General features: G+C 49.3%; 1 pseudogene across 1 annotated transcript in view; it reads right to left on the bottom strand.

Moving 5' to 3' along the window:
* Window positions 1-18756, bottom strand: part of LOC311129739 (protein O-mannosyl-transferase TMTC1-like) — a 109794-nt pseudogene that overhangs the window by 37203 nt on the left and 53835 nt on the right. Inside the window, exon 7 of the transcript XR_014615313.1 lies at window positions 5125-5454. The product of XR_014615313.1 is annotated as a protein O-mannosyl-transferase TMTC1-like (transcript). The remainder of the gene's footprint in view (window positions 1-5124; window positions 5455-18756) is intronic.

Genomic DNA, 18756 nt, shown 5'->3' with positions numbered 1-18756 from the left:
GGACTATTCTGGGTGGTCAGCAGCATGGCATCCTTCCCAGATCAGTCCCCTCTGGTTCTGGACTCACATCCGTTAGTCCTTCCCAGTAGAACCCTTCAGAGCTGGCCCACTGACATATGTCCCAGCCCACACACACACTCACCAGCCCTGCCAGGCCAACAGATGGCCAGGCCAACGTGTGTACATGTACATGCACGCACACACACACAGACAGACACACACACACACACAGAGATAATGGTATCCGACCCTTCATTTCAAACAGTAAATAGAGCAAATAAACCAACAAACACACTCCACTGTAAGGAGTTGTCTTTCCCTGCCCTCTCACGTACTTGTTCCTCTCAGGCATTCCCTGCCCTCTCACGTACTTGTTCCTCTCAGGCTTTCCCTGCCCTCTCACATACTTGTTCCTCTCAGGCTTTCCCTGCCCTCTCACGTATTTGTTCCTCTCAGGCATTCCCTGCCCTCTCACATACTTGTTCCTCTCAGGCTTTCCCTGCCCTCTCACGTATGTGTTCCTCTCAGGCATTCCCTGCCCTCTCACGTACTTGTTCCTCTCAGGCAGCAGTTGGTTCCATGAGTTTGCTATACTGTATGCCTTTGCTGATATTGTAATGACATTTACATTTACGTAATTTAGCAGACGCTCTTATCCAGAGCGACTTACAAATTGGTGCATTCACCTTATAGCCAGTGAGATAACCACTTTACACATTTTTTTCTTTTCTTTCTTTCTTTGGGGTGGGGTAAGGGGGGGTAGAAGGATTACTTTATCCTATCCCAGGTATTCCTTAAAGAGGTGGGGTTTCAAGTGTCTCCGGAAGGTGGTGAGTGACTCCGCTGTTCTGGCGTCATGAGGGAGCTTGTTCCACCATTGGGGTGCCAGAGCAGCGAACAGTTTTGACTGGGCTGAGCGGGAACTGTGCTTCCGCAGAGGTAGGGGGGCCAGCAGGCCAGAGGTGGATGAACGCAATGCCCTCGTTTGGGTGTAGGGACTGATGAGAGCCTGAAGGTACGGAGGTGCCGTTCCCCTCACAGCTCCGTAGGCAAGCACCATGGTCTTGTAGCAGATGCAAGCTTCAACTGGAAGCCAGTGGAGTGTGCGGAGGAGCGGGGTGACGTGAGAGAACTTGGGAAGGTTGAACACCAGACGGGCTGCGGCATTCTGGATGAGTTGTAGGGGTTTAATGGCACAGGCAGGGAGCCCAGCCAACAGCGAGTTGCAGTAATCCAGACGGGAGATGACAAGTGCCTGGATTAGGACCTGTGCCGCTTCCTGTGTAAGGCAGGGTCGTACTCTCCGAATGTTGTAGAGCATGAACCTACAGGATCGGGTCACCGCCTTGATGTTAGCGGAGAACGACAGGGTGTTGTCCAGGGTCACGCCAAGGCTCTTTGCACTCTGGGAGGAGGACACAACGGACTTGTCAACCGTGATGGCGAGATCATTGAACAGGCAGTCCTTCCCCGGGCGACAAAAAAGGGAACTCAATCCCCCCCTGCGTCAATGGTCAGGGATATAAGCAGGAAGTGACCGACCACGGAAGTGGTCGTTCTAATTTTATGACATTAACCATGTTGCAGACAAACTACTGTATATTGCAGTCACAATGCCCACATCAAGCAATGGCAGCATGGGCTGCATTCATCCAGGCATTGTGTGATCTAGCAGGAAACTGCAATGTAGCCGGCCTGGAACGCGCCCACAAACTGGGCTTTAAATGCTTCAATCACTTCCTTAGGTTAAGGTTAAGAGCAGGAACCAGGAAGTGACAAACACAGACAGGGGACAGGAGTGATGCACCAATTACTTCCTGGGGTCAAGGGTCACCTGTGAATTCTGCTTGAGGTGGTTGTGGGTGATGATACAGTCAGATCTCTCTAGGGGAGGTCATAGGGGTTACAGAGGCAAATCACACTGACGGCACTGTGTGACACTATGGGACATCTCCCAGGGGCCTTTGTAGCAGGTTGGGAGTGTGGCGGGAGAGAGGGAGAGAGAGAGAGCGAGAGACAAAGGGAGAGGCAGAGAGCGAGGAAGGGAGAAAGCGATTAGACTCATCATTTATCAATAACCTAGCCGCACGCAAACCTCAGCAAAACAGACAGAGCAAAGTGATATGTCAGAGAGAGAGAGAGGGGAGAGAGACAGGGGAGAGAGAGACAGGGGAGAGAGAGACAGGGGAGAGAGAGACAGGGGAGAGAGACAGGGGAGAGAGAGACAGGGGAGAGAGAGACAGGGGAGAGAGAGACGGGGGAGAGAGAGACAGGGGAGAGAGAGAGACAGGGGAGAGAGACAGGGGAGAGAGAGACAGGGGAGAGAGAGACAGGGGAGAGAGAGACAGGGGAGAGAGAGACAGGGGAGAGAGAGACAGGGGAGAGAGAGACAGGGGAGAGAGATAGGGGAGAGATAGACAGAGGAGAGAGACAGGGGAGAGAGACAGGGGAGAGAGACAGGGGAGAGAGACAGGGGAGAGAGAGACAGGGGAGAGAGAGACAGGGGAGAGAGACAGGGGAGAGAGAGACAGGGGAGAGAGACAGGGGAGAGAGAGACAGGGGAGAGCCTAATGAGTTTACCCCTTTCTGATTAGTGCACAGCAGAAAACCATTCCTGTATTGTAGAGTATGAGTCAGTGACGCTTCTCCTACAGTAATCTTGTACCCACCCTATAGGGGCTGGCCAATTAAATGTTAATCTAATTACCTCACTTCCCTGCTAATGAAAAGTTTTCATGCTCACGCTCTTTTACTCTCCCTCTCTTTCGTACTCCATCTCTCTATCTAGCTTTTCCTCACTTGCATTTGTCTTTCCTCATCTTGCTCTGGCACGCACACACATGCACGCACGCACACACACACACACACACACACACGACTCCCTTTCAATACACTTCCTGTTCCCATCACTCACACATGATCACAGAACTCTGTTTGAGTGGGCTGTTCTGGATGACTGGGGTTGAGGCCATGTTAAGGGTAAATTGAATTGAGAAATAGTACTTACAGGAGCAATTAGGGTGAAGTGCCTCACTCAAAGGCACATAGACAGATTTTTTTATCTAGTCGGTTTGGGGATTCGAACCAGTGACCTTTCGGTTGCTGGCCCAACGCTCTTAACTGCTAAGGCTACCTGCCGCCCAGTTTTACTTCATCTTCTACAAGAAGATCAGCATATTGAGAAAAGTGACCTACCAAACTACAGGAAGAGAGCAAGAGCTTTCACAATTCTTTCAGCTTAAAACAATTTTACCGACACAAACTATGGGAAGGACAAGCAGGATAAAGACATCAATTTCACAAATGCCATTCAGTGTTGACAGCTGACAATAGCAGCAGAGACATCTCTCCCTCTGTCTGAGTGGGGTGGGGACCAAAGAGTAAAATAATAAGGCATTTCGATTGAGTTAATGTCAGTGGAGAGAGAGAGAAGGAGGGAGTGTGGATGCACTAAGACGAGGGTGTTACAGTGAGGGAAAAAAGTATTTGATCCCCTGCTGATTTTGTACGTTTGCCCACTGACAAAGACATGATCAGTCTATAATGTTAATGGTAGGTTTATTTGAACAGTGAGAGACAGAATAACAACAACAAAATCCAGAAAAACGCATGTCAAAAATGTTATAAAATTGATTTGCATTTTATTGAGGGAAATAAGTATTTGACCCCCTCTCAATCAGAAAGATTTCTGGCTCCCAGGTGTCTTTTATACAGGTAACGAGCTGAGATTAGGAGCACACTCTTAAAGGGAGTGCTCCTAATCTCAGTTTGTTACCTGTATAAAAGACACCTGTCCACAGAAGCAATCAATCAATCAGATTCCAAACTCTACACCATGGCCAAGACCAAAGAGCTCTCCAAGGATGTCAGGGACAAGATTGTAGACCTACACAAGGCTGGAATGGGCTACAAGACCATCGCCAAGCAGCTTGGTGAGAAGGTGACAACAGTTGGTGCAATTATTCGCAAATGGAAGAAACACAAAATAACTGTCAATCTCCCTCGGCCTGGGGCTCCATGCAAGATCTCACCTCGTGGAGTTGCAATGATCATGAGAACGGTGAGGAATCAGCCCAGAACTACACGGGAGGATCTTGTCAATGATCTCAAGGCAGCTGGGACCATAGTCACCAAGAAAACAATTGGTAACACACTACGCCGTGAAGGACTGAAATCCTGCAGCGCCCGCAAGGTCCCCCTGCTCAAGAAAGCACATATACAGGCCCGTCTGAAGTTTGCCAATGAACATCTGAATGATTCAGAGGAGAACTGGGTGAAAGTGTTGTGGTCAGATGAGACCAAAATGGAGCTCTTTGGCATCAACTCAACTCGCCGTGTTTGGAGGAGGAGGAATGCTGCCTATGACCCCAAGAACACCATCCCCACCGTCAAACATGGAGGTGGAAACATTATGCTTTGGGGGTGTTTTTCTGCTAAGGGGACAGGACAACTTCACCGCATCAAATGGACGATGGACGGGGCCATGTACCGTCAAATCTTGGGTGAGAACCTCCTTCCCTCAGCCAGGGCATTGAAAATGGGACGTGAATGGATATTCCAGCATGACAATGACCCAAAACACACGGCCAAGGCAACAAAGGAGTGGCTCAAGAAGAAGCACATTAAGGTCCTGGAGTGGCCTAGCCAGTCTCCAGACCTTAATCCCATAGAAAATCTGTGGAGGGAGCTGAAGGTTCTAGTTGCCAAACGTCAGCCTCGAAACCTTAATGACTTGGAGAAGATCTGCAAAGAGGAGTGGGACAAAATCCCTCCTGAGATGTGTGCAAACCTGGTGGCCAACTACAAGAAATGTCTGACCTCTGTGATTGCCAACAAGGGTTTTGCCACCAAGTACTAGTCATGTTTTGCAGAGGGGTCAAATACTTATTTCCCTCATTAAAATGCAAATCAATTTATAACATTTTTGACATGCGTTTTTCTAGATTTTTGTTGTTGTTATTCTGTCTCTCACTGTTCAAATAAACCTACCATTAAAATTATAGACTGATCATTTCTTTGTCAGTGGGGAAACGTACAAAATCAGCAGGGGATCAAATACTTTTTTCCCTCACTGTATGTGTGAGCATAGCCAATACCACAACTGTGGGAAACATTGGAGTCAACATGGGACAGAATCCCTGTGGAACACTTTCAACACCTTGTAGAGTCCATACCCGATGAATTGAGGCTGGTCTGGGGGCAAAAGGAGGGGGTGGGGGGTATGTATATGCTACCATTCCACCTAATCTCCATGTCCATCTCACCTGTAACGACATGACACAGTGCAGACACAGGGCGACCATGACCACTCCCAGCAGCAGGGCGGCGACGTTGCGTATGTCCCACAGTGACTCCACCAGGGGTATACTGCCCACCTGCCAGTCATAACACAGCACCACGGGAGACAGCAGCAGCCACGCGTTGAACGCCAACAGGTAACAGTAGGTCAGGAACCTAGAGGGAGAAGACAAGAGAAGAAGAAAGAAAAGAGACAGATAGAAGGAGAGAGAGGGTTCAAATGTTAACTATTGGTCACATTCTTACATTACATTTACAGGAAGTTTAATCACACTGTATTCAATCACACTCTATGTTGTTTACTGCAAACAGCCATGAAAGAACATCCAGTTCCTGTTCTGTTGGTCATCATGCCCTCTGTGAGTTTAGATATGGACTGTATCCCAAATGGCACCCTATTCCCTCTAGTGCACTACTTTTGATCAGAGCTCTACGGGCCCTGGTCAAAAGTACTGCACTATAAAGGGCATAGGGTGCCATTTGGGATGCAAACTGTGCAATTGATTCTGTCACACTGGGGGAGCTATCTGAGACCATTACATGGCCAAGGACTGAAATAGAGGAAAGAGAGGTCTGCTTGACTGAGCAGGAGAGAGAGAAGAGAGGGAGGAGATGGGAGGAGTGGGGGAGGAGAGCAAAGTGAAAGGATTGGTGGCTGAGAGAGGAGAACGAGTAATGAAAGAAAACAGAGAGAGGGGAGCGGGAAGCGATAGAGGACACAGACACACAGACACACACACACTCTGCTAAATCATTAAATTACTCTCCATTACTGTCAATGACTGTCCTTTATCCTTTAGAACAGATAAGCTGGTTCCTCTAATAGAAATGGAAAGGCTTTAGCTCCAGTCTGAGTGGGTGGCCGTTTCTCTACTCAAGGACTAACTGGAAAAACAAACACAGAGCTGTAAGGAATGGTTCTGTATGAACTGCTCTGTAGCTGAAGCTATGATTGGAGATGAGTTAGTGAGTTCGGTATTTGGGATGGTGTACTGTAGGACAAAACTCTTCAAATGGACGCATAGTCAATGTGACTTGAAGTTTAATGAAACTTTGATTAGACAAAACTGTGAATGGTTAAGGGCATATTTTTGTGCTTCAGTGCATTGATAAAAATGAAGCCTAACACCCACACAAACGCTTACGTGCAGAAACACACACACATAGATTAAATTCCCCCACTACCCACAAACCCCTCTATCCCCACTAAGCACACCATGCACAGCATTACCTACCAGAAAGGAAAAGACAGGGCAGGGAGGGAGTGAGGGAGGCGTAAAGGGAGAGAGGAAAGTGATGCATAGATGAGAAAAGGAGAAAGAAAAGAGGGAAAGAGAGAGAGAGACAGAAGAGAGAGAAAGAAAATGAGAGAGAGGGAGAGAGGGAGAGTAATCAAGAAACAGAGAGAGAGAGAGAGAGAGAGAGCGAAACAGCTATTGCGAGAGAGCCATCAAGATAGTGGGAGAACGGAGAGAGAGAAAGACATCGAGACAGAGAGAAAGAATAATTGAGAACATGAATAGCAGTTGCTGACAGGTAGGTGATGGGAGGTTTGAGGGCTGTAGCTGTGTCTCCTCTGTCTCCTATGTTCCGGCATGTTCTCCCTGATCAAGAGTCCTGAATTGGTGTCAAATCACCCAGCTAACAGCCTTACAGGCTCACACAGCCATGATGTGAGGAGAGCACTCCACACCACTCAGCGCAGAGGACACTGACACACCAGATAGACAAATACCTTGAAATACACACACACACACACACACATAAATACAGTCACACACACACACAGGCAAGCTCAGCGGGAAGCAAGAGGACACAAATGCATGCATGTATAATCATGCGCACACGCACGGACACACACACACACACACACTAACACCATTAGCCAGCTCTGTCAAATCACTAAATGACTCTCAATCACAGTCCCTTATCTTTTACAACAGATAACCGCTGGTTCCTCTAATAGAAATGGAAAGGCTTTAGCTCCAGTCTGAGTGGGTGGCCGTTTCTCTACTCAAGGACTAACTGGAACAACAAACACAGAGCTGTAAGGAATGGTTCTGTACGAACTGCTCTGTAGCTGAAGCTATGATTGGAGAGGAGTTAGTGAGTTCGGTATTTGGGATGGTGTACTGTAGGACAAAACTCTTCAAATGGACACATAGTCGATGTGACTTGAAGTGAAATGAAACTTTAATTAGACAAGACTGCAAACGGGAAAAGGCATATTTGTGCGCTTCGGTGCACTGAAGAAAATGAATCCTAACACCCACACAAACACTCATGGGCAGAAACACACACGCCCGCCCCCCCATGCACACACACACAGTAGGGCGATGCTAGAAATAATGAGCGTGTGTGTGTGTGTTTCTGCATCCAAATGGCGCCCAGCCCTATCTCTGGTCAGAAGTGCATGAGCACATGAGAACACTGTGATATCCCACTGTGATACCCTATCAGTATTCTCCTCCCACTCAGAAGAGCAGCAGCTTCAGAGATATGCATAGATTACACATTGATTATCTCTCTGCAGCGAAACAAGCTTTCCATAGAATAGATGGGGAAACTCAATTCTCCATTGATTTGGACAGGCGGGTTCAGATTGCCTGTTGATTTGAGAGGGGATGCAGAGTGAATATGAACTGCTGGTATATCATCGATTTATGGAGGAACATCTAACGCCAGGGGACGGCATGAAGTGATCTATTGACAGCTTCACCTAACCTAGTGCTATAATAGATTGAGGAGAAATCCCTGTTGAATAGGTGACTAGATGTGTGCAATGGATGTACAGAATATCAACTATCTCTTTCTGTTTTTGCCATTCAGTGTCACGACTTCCTCTGAAGCTGCCACCTCTCCTTGTTCGGGCAGGCTTCGGCGTTCATTGTCACCGGCCTTCTAGCCACTGCCGCTCCTCATCTCATCATTCCATTTGTTTTGTCTTGTTTATTACACACACCTGGTTCATATCCCTTCATCAGTACCTGTATAAGTGTTCCCTCTGCCCCCTTGTCTTTGTGTGTGATTGTTTATTGTGGAGGATAGAGAAGCTCGGTGGAGCTCCTGTCACGGTTTCGGCCGAGGCTGCTCCTCCTCCTTGTTCGGGCAGGCTTCGGCGGTCGTCGTCTCCGGAGTACTAGCTGCCACCGTTCTTTGTTTTCGATGTTTGATTGGTTTGTTCTGTTTAGTACACCTGTTCATGTTTAGTGTTGATTATGTGTCCTATAAGTTCTCGTTGTTTCTGTCATGTGTTGTGTGTAATTGTTTTCCTGTCGTTTGGTGCAGTGCTGTTTGCCAGTCGCTCTTTGTGTACCGACGCACTATTGTTTTGTGCGCAGTTTCGGTTTTGGAGTGTTTTACGCACTGTGGCGTATTTCGCCTCCGGGTTGTTTGACCAGTGTTGTTATTTTGGAATTTCTAGTAAAGTCTGGATTGACTTAGCTCCTGTGTCCTGCAATTGATTCGCACCACATCCGCATCAGAGAACGTGACAGAATTACACACCATAAGATGGAATCAGCAGGAGCAGCTGCAGCACCTGGGTCGCTTGAGGAGCATATCCGCGGCCAGGATGACCAGAACCGACAACTGGGGACCGCTCTGCAGGACGTCATCAACACCCTGCACCGATTGGAGTCCAGAGGGGTACCCACACCTCCACCTACCTTACCACCACCATCGGTCGGTCCGCCCGTCCCAGGCCCGGAACCCAGTGGGATTCGGCTCTCACTCCCGAGGGCGTATGACGGCACAGTTCCTCCTGCAGGTGGAGCTCTACCTGGCCACTGTACACCCGGTGCCCTCGGGACACGAGAGCGTTTCCGCCCTCATCTCCTGTCTCACGGGCAAGGCGTTGGAATGGGCCAACGCCGAGTGGAGGAGGATAGACGCCACCACCATCTCCTACGCGGAGTTCTCCCGTCGCTTCAAGGCCGTGTTCGACCATCCACCTGAGGGCAAAGCGGCGGGGGAGCGTCTATTCTACCTCCGACAGGGGAGGAGGAGCGCACAGGCGTTCGCACTGGAGTTCCGGACTCTAGCGGCAGATGCAGGGTGGAATGAACGGGCCCTCATCGATCATTTTCGATGTAGCCTACGGGAGGACGTTCAACGTGAGTTGGCCTGCAGGAACACCAATTTCACCTTCGACCAGTTGGTCGACATGTCCATCCGTCTGGACACCCTGCTGGCCACCCGTGGACGCTCAGAGTGGGGTCCTTCCATTCCATCCTCCAGCACCTCCGAGCCGAGCCCTATGGAGCTCGGGGGTGCTGGCGCTAGAGAAAGGAGGAGAAGGAGCCCGAGGGGGGCTGTCCCCTGCACCAACTGCGGCCGTGGAGGGCACACTGCGGCCAGGTGCTGGGGAGGGTCTCCAGGAGGAGGGGACGACAGGCCACGCACTGGGGAGCATTCCCAGGTGAGTAGACGCCCCACTTACCCAGAGCTCTCTGTTGTGCACTTTTGTATACCTGTTAGTTTTCCACAGGTTGCACCTCATTCCCAGCATAAGGCGCTAGTAGATTCAGGCGCAGCTGGGAATTTTGTTGACCGGAAGTTTTGTTTAGATTTAGGGATTCCCCTCCTGCCTGTCGACGATCCTTTTCCCGTTCATGCTTTAGATAGCCGCCCGTTGGGGTCAGGGTTGATTAGGGAAGTCACAGCGCCACTTAGGATGTGTACGCAGGGGGGTCATGAGGAGACTATTCAGCTATATCTATCTGATCGACTCTCCTGCGTACCCGGTGGTGCTGGGAATTCCCTGGTTAAGTACCCATAACCCTGCCATTTCGTGGCAACAGAGAGCTCTTAAGGAGTGGTCTGCTCAGTGTGAGGGGCGATGTCTGGGTGTTTCCGTGGGGGCGACCTCGGTGGAAAGTCCAAACCAAGTGCCCGCATTGCACATTCCACCTGAATATGGGGATTTGGCACTTGTGTTCAGTAAGGCGAGGGCGACGCGGTTGCCTCCTCACAGACAGGGGGATTGTGCGATAGACCTCCAGGCAGGAGCAGCGCTCCCACGGAGCCACGTGTATCCTTTGTCTCAAGAGGAGAGAAAGGCTATGGAGACTTACATAGCCGAATCTTTGAGACAGGGATACATACGGCCCTCCACTTCCCCTGCGTCCTCGAGCTTCTTTTTTGTGAAGAAAAAGGATGGAGGGTTGCGCCCGTGCATTGATTACCGTGGTCTCAATCAGATTACTGTGAAATACAGTTATCCACTCCCTCTGATTGCGACTATGACGGAGTCATTGCACGGAGCACGTTTCTTCACAAAACTGGATCTCAGGAGCGCATATAACTTGGTGCGCATTAGGGAGGGCGATGAATGGAAAACAGCCTTTAGTACCACCTCGGGTCATTACGAGTATCTCGTCTTGCCATACGGGTTGATGAACGCTCCTTCGGTCTTCCAATCCTTCGTGGATGAGATCTTCCGGGACATGCAGGGGCAAGGTGTGGTCGTGTACATTGATGACATTCTGGTGTACTCTCCTACCCGAGCTGAGCATGTAGCCCTGGTGCGTCGAGTGTTGAGGAGGCTGTTGGAGCACGACCTGTATGTCAAGGCAGAGAAATGTCTGTTTTTCCAGGAGTCGGTCTCCTTTTTGGGTTATCGGTTGTCCGCGTCAGGGGTGAAGATGGAGGTGGACCGTGTGTCAGCCGTGCGTGATTGGCGAACCCCAACCACTGTTAAAGAGGTGCAGCAGTTCTTGGGCTTTGCGAATTACTACCGGAGGTTTATCCTGGGTTTTGGACAGGTGGCAGCTCCCATCACGTCTCTTCTGAAAGGGGGTCCGGTGCGCTTGCAGTGGTCAGCTGAGGCGGACAGGGCTTTTGGGAAACTGAAGGGCCTGTTTACTTCGGCTCCGGTGCTGGCGCATCCGGATCCCGCCTTACCCTTTCAGGTAGAGGTGGACGCGTCTGAGGCCGGTATAGGGGCTGTTCTATCTCAACGGTCCGGCACGCCACCTAAACTCCGCCCCTGTGCTTTTTACTCTAAAAAGCTCAGCCCGGCGGAGCGAAATTATGACGTAGAGGACAGGGAGCTGTTAGACGTGGTACAGGCCCTAAAGGTGTGGAGGCATTGGCTTGAGGGGGCTCAACACCCTTTCCTCATTTTGACTGACCATCGGAACCTGGAGTACATCCGGGCAGCTAGGAGACTGAACCCTCGCCAGGCTCGGTGGAACATGTTTCTAGCCAGGTTCGTATTTAAAATCACGTACATCCCTGGGTCCCAGAACGGTAAGGCAGACGCCCTGTCCCGGCGGTATGATACAGAGGAGAGGTCCGTTGAGCCCAATTCCATACTACCGGAGTCTTGTCTAGTGGCACCGGTTGTATGGGAGGTCGATACTGAAATCGAGCGGGCGTTGCGTACCGACCCTAGCCCTCCACAGTGTCCTGTGGGTCGGACGTACGTTCCGCTCGAGGTTCGGGATCGACTCATTTATTGGGCTCACACGTCACCCTCCTCTGGACATCCTGGTATTGGCCGGACAGTGCACTGTCTTAGTGCTAAGTACTGGTGGCCCACGTTAGCCAGGGATGTGAGGGTTTATGTCTCCTCCTGCTCGGTGTGCGCCCAGTGTAAGGCGCCTAGACATCTGCCTAGGGGTAAGTTACAACCCCTGCCCGTTCCACAACGACCATGGTCTCACCTCTCGGTGGACTTCATCACTGACCTTCCCCCCTCGCAGGGGAATACCACTATACTGGTCGTTGTGGACCGGTTCTCTAAGGCCTGTCGTTTGCTCCCTATGCCGGGCCTTCCTACTGCCCTACAGACCGCCGAAGCGCTATTCACCCACGTTTTCCGGCACTACGGGGTACCCGAGGATATTGTGTCTGATCGAGGTCCCCAGTTCACCTCCAGAGTCTGGAGAGCATTTATGGAGCGTTTGGGGGTCTCGGTGAGCCTTACCTCGGGTTACCATCCTGAGAGTAATGGGCAGGTGGAACGCGTGAACCAGGATGTGGGTAGGTTTCTTAGATCATACTGCCAGGGCCGGCCGGAGGAGTGGGCAGGGTATGTTCCTTGGGCAGAAATGGCCCAGAATTCCCTACGCCACTCCTCAACTAACCTAACCCCTTTCCAATGTGTGTTAGGTTACCAGCCGGTTCTGGCACCATGGCAGCAGAGCCAGATCGAGGCTCCTGCGGTGGATGAGTGGGTGCGGCGCTCGGAGGAGACGTGGAACGCTGCACACGTCCATCTGCAGCGGGCCATCCGTCGTCAAAAGGCGAGCGCCGAACTCCACCGCAGTGAGGGGCCGGTGTACGCACCTGGTGATCGAGTCTGGCTCTCTACCAGAAACCTGCCCCTCCGCCTGCCCTGCCGGAAGCTGGGTCGGCGGTTTGTGGGGCCGTTTAAAGTCCTGAGAAGATTGAACGAGGTGTGTTACAGATTACAACTGCCTATTGAGTATAAGAATATTAACCCCTCGTTCCATGTGTCTCTTCTCAGGCCGGTGGTAGCTGGTCCACTCCAGGAAGATGAGATCAGAGAGACTCCTCCGCCCCCATTAGACATCAAGAGGGCACCGGCGTACACCGTGCGGTCCATCTTGGATTCGAGACGTCGGATGGGGGGTCTCCAATATCTCGTGGAGTGGGAGGGGTACGGCCCGGAGGAGCGGTGCTGGGTGCCGAGGAGGGACATCTTAGACCCGTCTCTTCTGACTGAGTTCCATCGTGGTCATCCCACGCGCCCTGCTCCGCGTCCTCCTGGTCGTCCTCGAGGCCGGGGTCGGCGCGCGGCTCGGTTTCGGCCGAGGCTGCTCCTCCTCCTTGTTCGGGCAGGCTTCGGCGGTCGTCGTCTCCGGAGTACTAGCTGCCACCGTTCTTTGTTTTCGATGTTTGATTGGTTTGGTCTGTTTAGTACACCTGTTCATGTTTAGTGTTGATTATGTGTCCTATAAGTTCTCGTTGTTTCTGTCATGTGTTGTGTGTAATTGTTTTCCTGTCGTTTGGTGCAGTGCTGTTTGCCAGTCGCTCTTTGTGTACCGACGCACTATTGTTTTGTGCGCAGTTTCGGTTTTGGAGTGTTTTACGCACTGTGGCTTATTTCGCCTCCGGGTTGTTTGACCCGTGTTGTTATTTTGGAATTTCTAGTAAAGTCTGGATTGACTTAGCTCCTGTGTCCTGCAATTGATTCGCACCACATCCGCATCAGAGAACGTGACAGCTCCGTGTATTTTGTATCACCGGGATAATTCCCTGTGTGCCTTGTATTTTCCAGTGCGCCTGTTTTGTGCACTGGAGTGTTTTGACGCATTACTGCGTAACTCTGTGTTTCAGAATAAATCCTGTTATTCTGTGATTTACCCTCCTGCGTCTGACTCCTTCGAAATCACCTCATCACATCCAGTCAGGCTGGCTATTGGAGAGAAAGACATACAGATAGACACAGACAGACAGACAGACAAACAGGATCGCAGACACTCCACCAGACTTGGCAACAGACAGAGCCAGAGAGTTTAACGTGGAGGAGTATGCTCACCAACTGTCATGATCAGACTGGAACGGGACGTACAGTTGAAGTCGGAAGTTTACATACACTTAGGTTGGAGTCATTAAAACTTGTTTTTCAACCACTCCACAAATGTCTTGTTAACAAACTATAGTTTTGGCAAGTCGGTTAGGAAATCTACTTTGTGCATGACACAAGTAATTTTTCCAACAATTGTTTACAGACAGATTATTTCACTTATAATTCACTGTATCACAATTCCAGTGAGTCACAAGTTTACATACACTAAGTTGACTGTGCCTTTAAACAGCTTGGAAAATTCCAGAAAATGATGTCATGGCTTTAGAAGCTTCTGATAGGCTAATTGACATCATTTGAGTCATTTGGAGGTGTACCTGTGGATGTATTTCAAGGCCTACCTTCAAACTCGGTGCCTCTTTGCTTGAAATCATGGGAAAATCTAAAGAAATCAGCCAAGACCTCAGAAAAAAATGTGTAGACCTCCACAAGTCTGGTTCATCCTTGGGAGTAATTTACAAACGCCTGAAGGTACCACGTTCATCTGTACAAACACTAGTACGCAAGTAGAAACACCATGGGACCATGCAGCCGCCATATCGCTCAGGAAGGAGCGAGAGATGAACGTACTTTGGTGCAAAAAGTGCAAATAAATCCCAGAACAACAGCAAAGGACCTTGTGAAGATGCTGGAGGAAACAGGTACAAAAGTATCTATATCCACAGTAAAACGAGTCCTATATCGATATAACCTGAAAGGCCGCTCAGCAAGGAAGATACCACTGCTCAAAAACCGCCATAAAAAAGCCAGACTACGGTTTGCAACTGCACATGGGGACAAAGATCGTACTTTTTTGAAAAATGTCCTCTGGTCTGATGAAACAAAAATATAACTGTTTGGCCATAATGACCATCGTTATGTTTGGAGGAAAAAGGGGAAGGCTTGCAAGCCGAAGAACACCATCCCAACCGTGAAGCACAGGGGTGGCAGCATCATGCTGTGGGGGTGCTTTGCTGCAGGAGGGACTGGTGCACTTCACAAAATAGATGGCATCATGAGGAAGGAAGATTATGTGGATATATTGAAGCAACATCTCAAGACATCAATCAGGAAGTTAAAGCTTGGTCGCAAATGGGTCTTCCAAATAGACAATGACCCCAAGCATACTTCCAAAGTTGTGGCAAAATGGCTTAAGGACAAAAAAGTCAAGGTATTGGAATGGCCATCACAAAGCCCTGACCTCAATCCTATAGAAAATGTGTTGGCAGAACTGAAAAGGCGTGTGCGAGCAAGGAGGCCTAAATGGCGTAGCAGTGCGGTCGTGTTTTTTCTGTGTCCTTGTGTAAATAGCCCGTTTTTTAGTTTTTTGTCTATTTTGTATATATTTCTCAATTTTACTTTTCATTCTTTAACTAAATATACTTTCCTGCAACCCGCCTCACCCAACGTGGAAAGGATTCTATTATTATTTCTTTATAACTTTTATCAAGAACCTTAAGCTGAAACTAGCCTAGCTGCAACCGAATGGCTACTTGCTACTAGCCACCGTTAGCGTCTTCACAATTGTCCGTGGCCTGCACTACCCACCAGCCAGCTCTAGCCTGGACAATTTGTCGGTCAGTCTGCACAGCGTGCTATCGACCCAGAGCATATCGGATTTTCTGCCGGAATCACTGGACCCTAGCGCCGGATCATCGCAACCAGCTAGCTGCAACCAAATGGCTGTTGTCGTTGGCTAATTACGATTGCCCCTTAGCAAGCACCAGTTAGCCTTGAGCTAGCCTCGAGAGAGGCCAATCTCCCAGCTATCTACCTCTCTGTCAACCGGACGGGACCTCCTAGTGCTGACACGGAGCCCCGCCGATCCAACACGACTGGTTTGCCGATGAAATCGTCTGATGTGGTTTCAACAGGCTTCCCGTTATGACGTCGACCACGAAGATCCATCTGCTAGCCCCGGCCCGCTAGCACACGCAAGCCGGGCCTCTTGCTCGCCAGTGCTGTAGCAGCCCCCGAACTACCTCCGAACTCTCCTATTGCTGTTCACCGGACCTTATGATAACTCAGCTATACAGCTGATGCCTGCTGGACTGTTCCTTTATACGGTACCGCATCCTGTTTATGTTTAGCCTCAGCCCAAGCTTTGTTGCCATTACCAGCTGTTGTCTTAGCTCTCTCGAATAACACCTGTGATTGCTTTATGCCTCTCTCTCATGTCAATATGCCTTGCTTATTGCTGTTCCGGTTATTTCTTATTGTACTATTTCACTGTAGAGCCCCCAGCCCAGCTCAACCTGCCTTAGACAGCTCCTTTGTCCCACCCCCCCATACACGCGGAGACCGACTCAATCGGTGCCTCCAGTGATGCTATCTCTTTCATCGTTACCCAACGCTTAGGTTTACCTCCACTGTACTCATATCCTTGTCTGTACATAATGCCCTGAATCTATTCTACAACGCCCGGAAATCTGCCCCTTTTTTTTCTCTGTACCCAACACAATAGAAGACCAGTTCTTAAAGCCTTTAGCCGTATCCTTATTCTACTCCTCCTCTGTTCCTCTGGTGATGTAGAGGTTAACCCAGGCCCTGTAGCCCCCAGTATCACTCCTACTCCCCAGGTATTATCATTTGTTGACTTCTGTAACCGTAAAAGCCTTGGTTTCTTGCACGTTAACATCCGAAGCCTCCTCTCTAAGTTTGAGTTATTCACTGCGTTAGCACACTCCGCCAACCCTGATGTTCTAGCAGTGTCTGAATCCTGGCTTAGGAAGGCCACCAACAATTCAGAAATGTCCATCCCCAACTACAATATGTCTCGATAGAACTGCCAAAGGGGGTGGGGTTGCAATCTACTGTAGAGATAGCCTGCAGAGCTCTATCATACTATCCAGGTCTGTGCCCAAACAGTTTGAGCTTCTAATTCTAAAAATCCACCTTTCCAGAAATAAGTCTCTCACTGTTGCCGCTTGCTACAGACCCCCCTCAGCCCCGAGCTGTGCCCTGGACACCATATGTGAACTGATTGCCCCCCATCTATCCTCAGAGTTCGTACTGCTTGGTGACCTAAACTGGGATAGGCTGTCCTATAATCTAAAATAGATGCCCTTAATCTCACACAAATGTTCAACGAACCTACCAGGTACAACCCAAAATCTGTAAACATGGGCACCCTCATAGATATCATCCTGACAAATGTACCCTCTAAATACACCTCCGCTGTCTTCAACCAGGATCTCAGCGATCACTGCCTTATTGCCTGCGTCCGTAATGGGTCCGCGGTCAAACGACCACCCCTCATCACTGTCAAACGCTCCCTAAAACACTTTAGCGAGCAGGCCTTTCTAATTGACCTGGCCTGGGTATCCTGGATGGATATTGACCTCATTCCGTCAGTAGAGGATGCCTGGTTGTTCTTTAAAAGTGCTTTCCTCTCAATCTTAAATAAGCATGCCCCGTTCAAAAAATTCAGAACTAAGATCAGATATAGCCCCTGGTTCTCCTCAGACTTGACTGCCCTTGACCAGCACAAAAACATCCTGTGGCGTACTGCATTAGTATCGAACAGCCCCCATGATATGCAACTTTTCAGGGAAGTCAGGAACCAATATACACAATCAGTTAGGAAAGCAAAGGCTAGCTTTTTCAAACAGAAATGTGCATCCTGTAGCACTAACTCCAAAAAGTTTTGGGACACTGTAAAGTCCATGGAGAATAAGAGCACCTCCTCCCAACTGCCCACTGCACTGAGGCTAGGAAACACTGTCACCACCGATAAATCTACAATAATCGAGAATTTCAGTAAGCATTTTGCTACGGCTGGCCATGATTTCCACCTGGCTACCCCTACCCCAGCCACCAGCTCTGCACACTCCGCTGCAACTTGCCCATGCCCCCCCTACTCTCGGCGGGTCTGACCTAGAGTATGTGGACAACTAAAAATACCTAGGTGTCTGGTTAGACTGTAAACTCTCCTTCCAGACCCACATTAAGCATCTCCAATCAAAAGTTAGATCTAGAATCGGCTTCCTATTTCGCAACAAAGCCTCCTTCACTCATGCTGCCAAACATGCCCTCGTAAAACGGACTATCCTACCGATCCTTGACTTCGGCGATGTCATTTACAAAATAGCCTCCAACACTCTACTCAGCAAATTGGATGTAGTCTATCACAGTGCCATCCGTTTTGTCACCAAAGCCCCATATACTACCCACCATTGTGACCTGTACGCTCTTGTTGGCTGGCCCTCACTACATATTCGTTGCCAAACCCACTGGCTCCAGGTCATCTATAAATCACTGCTAGGCAAATCCCCGTCTTATCTTAGCTCACTGGTCACCATAGCAACACCCACCCGTAGTCTGCGATCCAGCAGGTATATCTCACTGGTCATCCCCAAAGCCAACACCTCCTTTGGCCGCCATTCCTTCCAGTTCTCTGCTGCCAATGACTGGAACGAACTGCAAAAATCTCTGAAGCTGGAGACTCTTATCTCCCTCACTAACTTTAGGCGTCAGTTGTCAGAGCAGCTTACCGATCACTGCACCTGTACACAGCCCATCTGAAATTAGCCCACTCAACTACCTCATCCCCATATTGTTATTTATTTTGCTAATTTGCACCCCAGTATCTCTATTTGCACATCATCTTTTGCACATCTATCATTCCAGTGTTAATAGGAAATTGTAACTATTTTGCACTATGCCTTACCTCCATAATTTACTACATTTGCACACACTGTATATATATTTTCTGTTGTATTTTTGACTTTATGTTTTGTTTACCCCATATGTAACTCTGTGTTGTTGTTTTTATTGCGCTGCTTTGCTTTATCTTGGCCAGGTCGCAGTTGTAAATGAGAACTTGTTCTCAACTGGCTTACCTGGTTAAATAAAGGTGAAATAAAAATAAAAATAAATACAAAACTTGACTCAGTTACACCAGCTCTGTCAGGAGGAATGGG

This window comes from Coregonus lavaretus (genome assembly GCF_964263955.1).
Source record: "Coregonus lavaretus genome assembly, chromosome: 5".
Taxonomy (NCBI): domain Eukaryota; kingdom Metazoa; phylum Chordata; class Actinopteri; order Salmoniformes; family Salmonidae; genus Coregonus; species Coregonus lavaretus.
The sequence above is the reverse complement of the archived record's forward strand: the minus strand, read 5'-3'. Positions and strand labels throughout refer to the sequence as shown.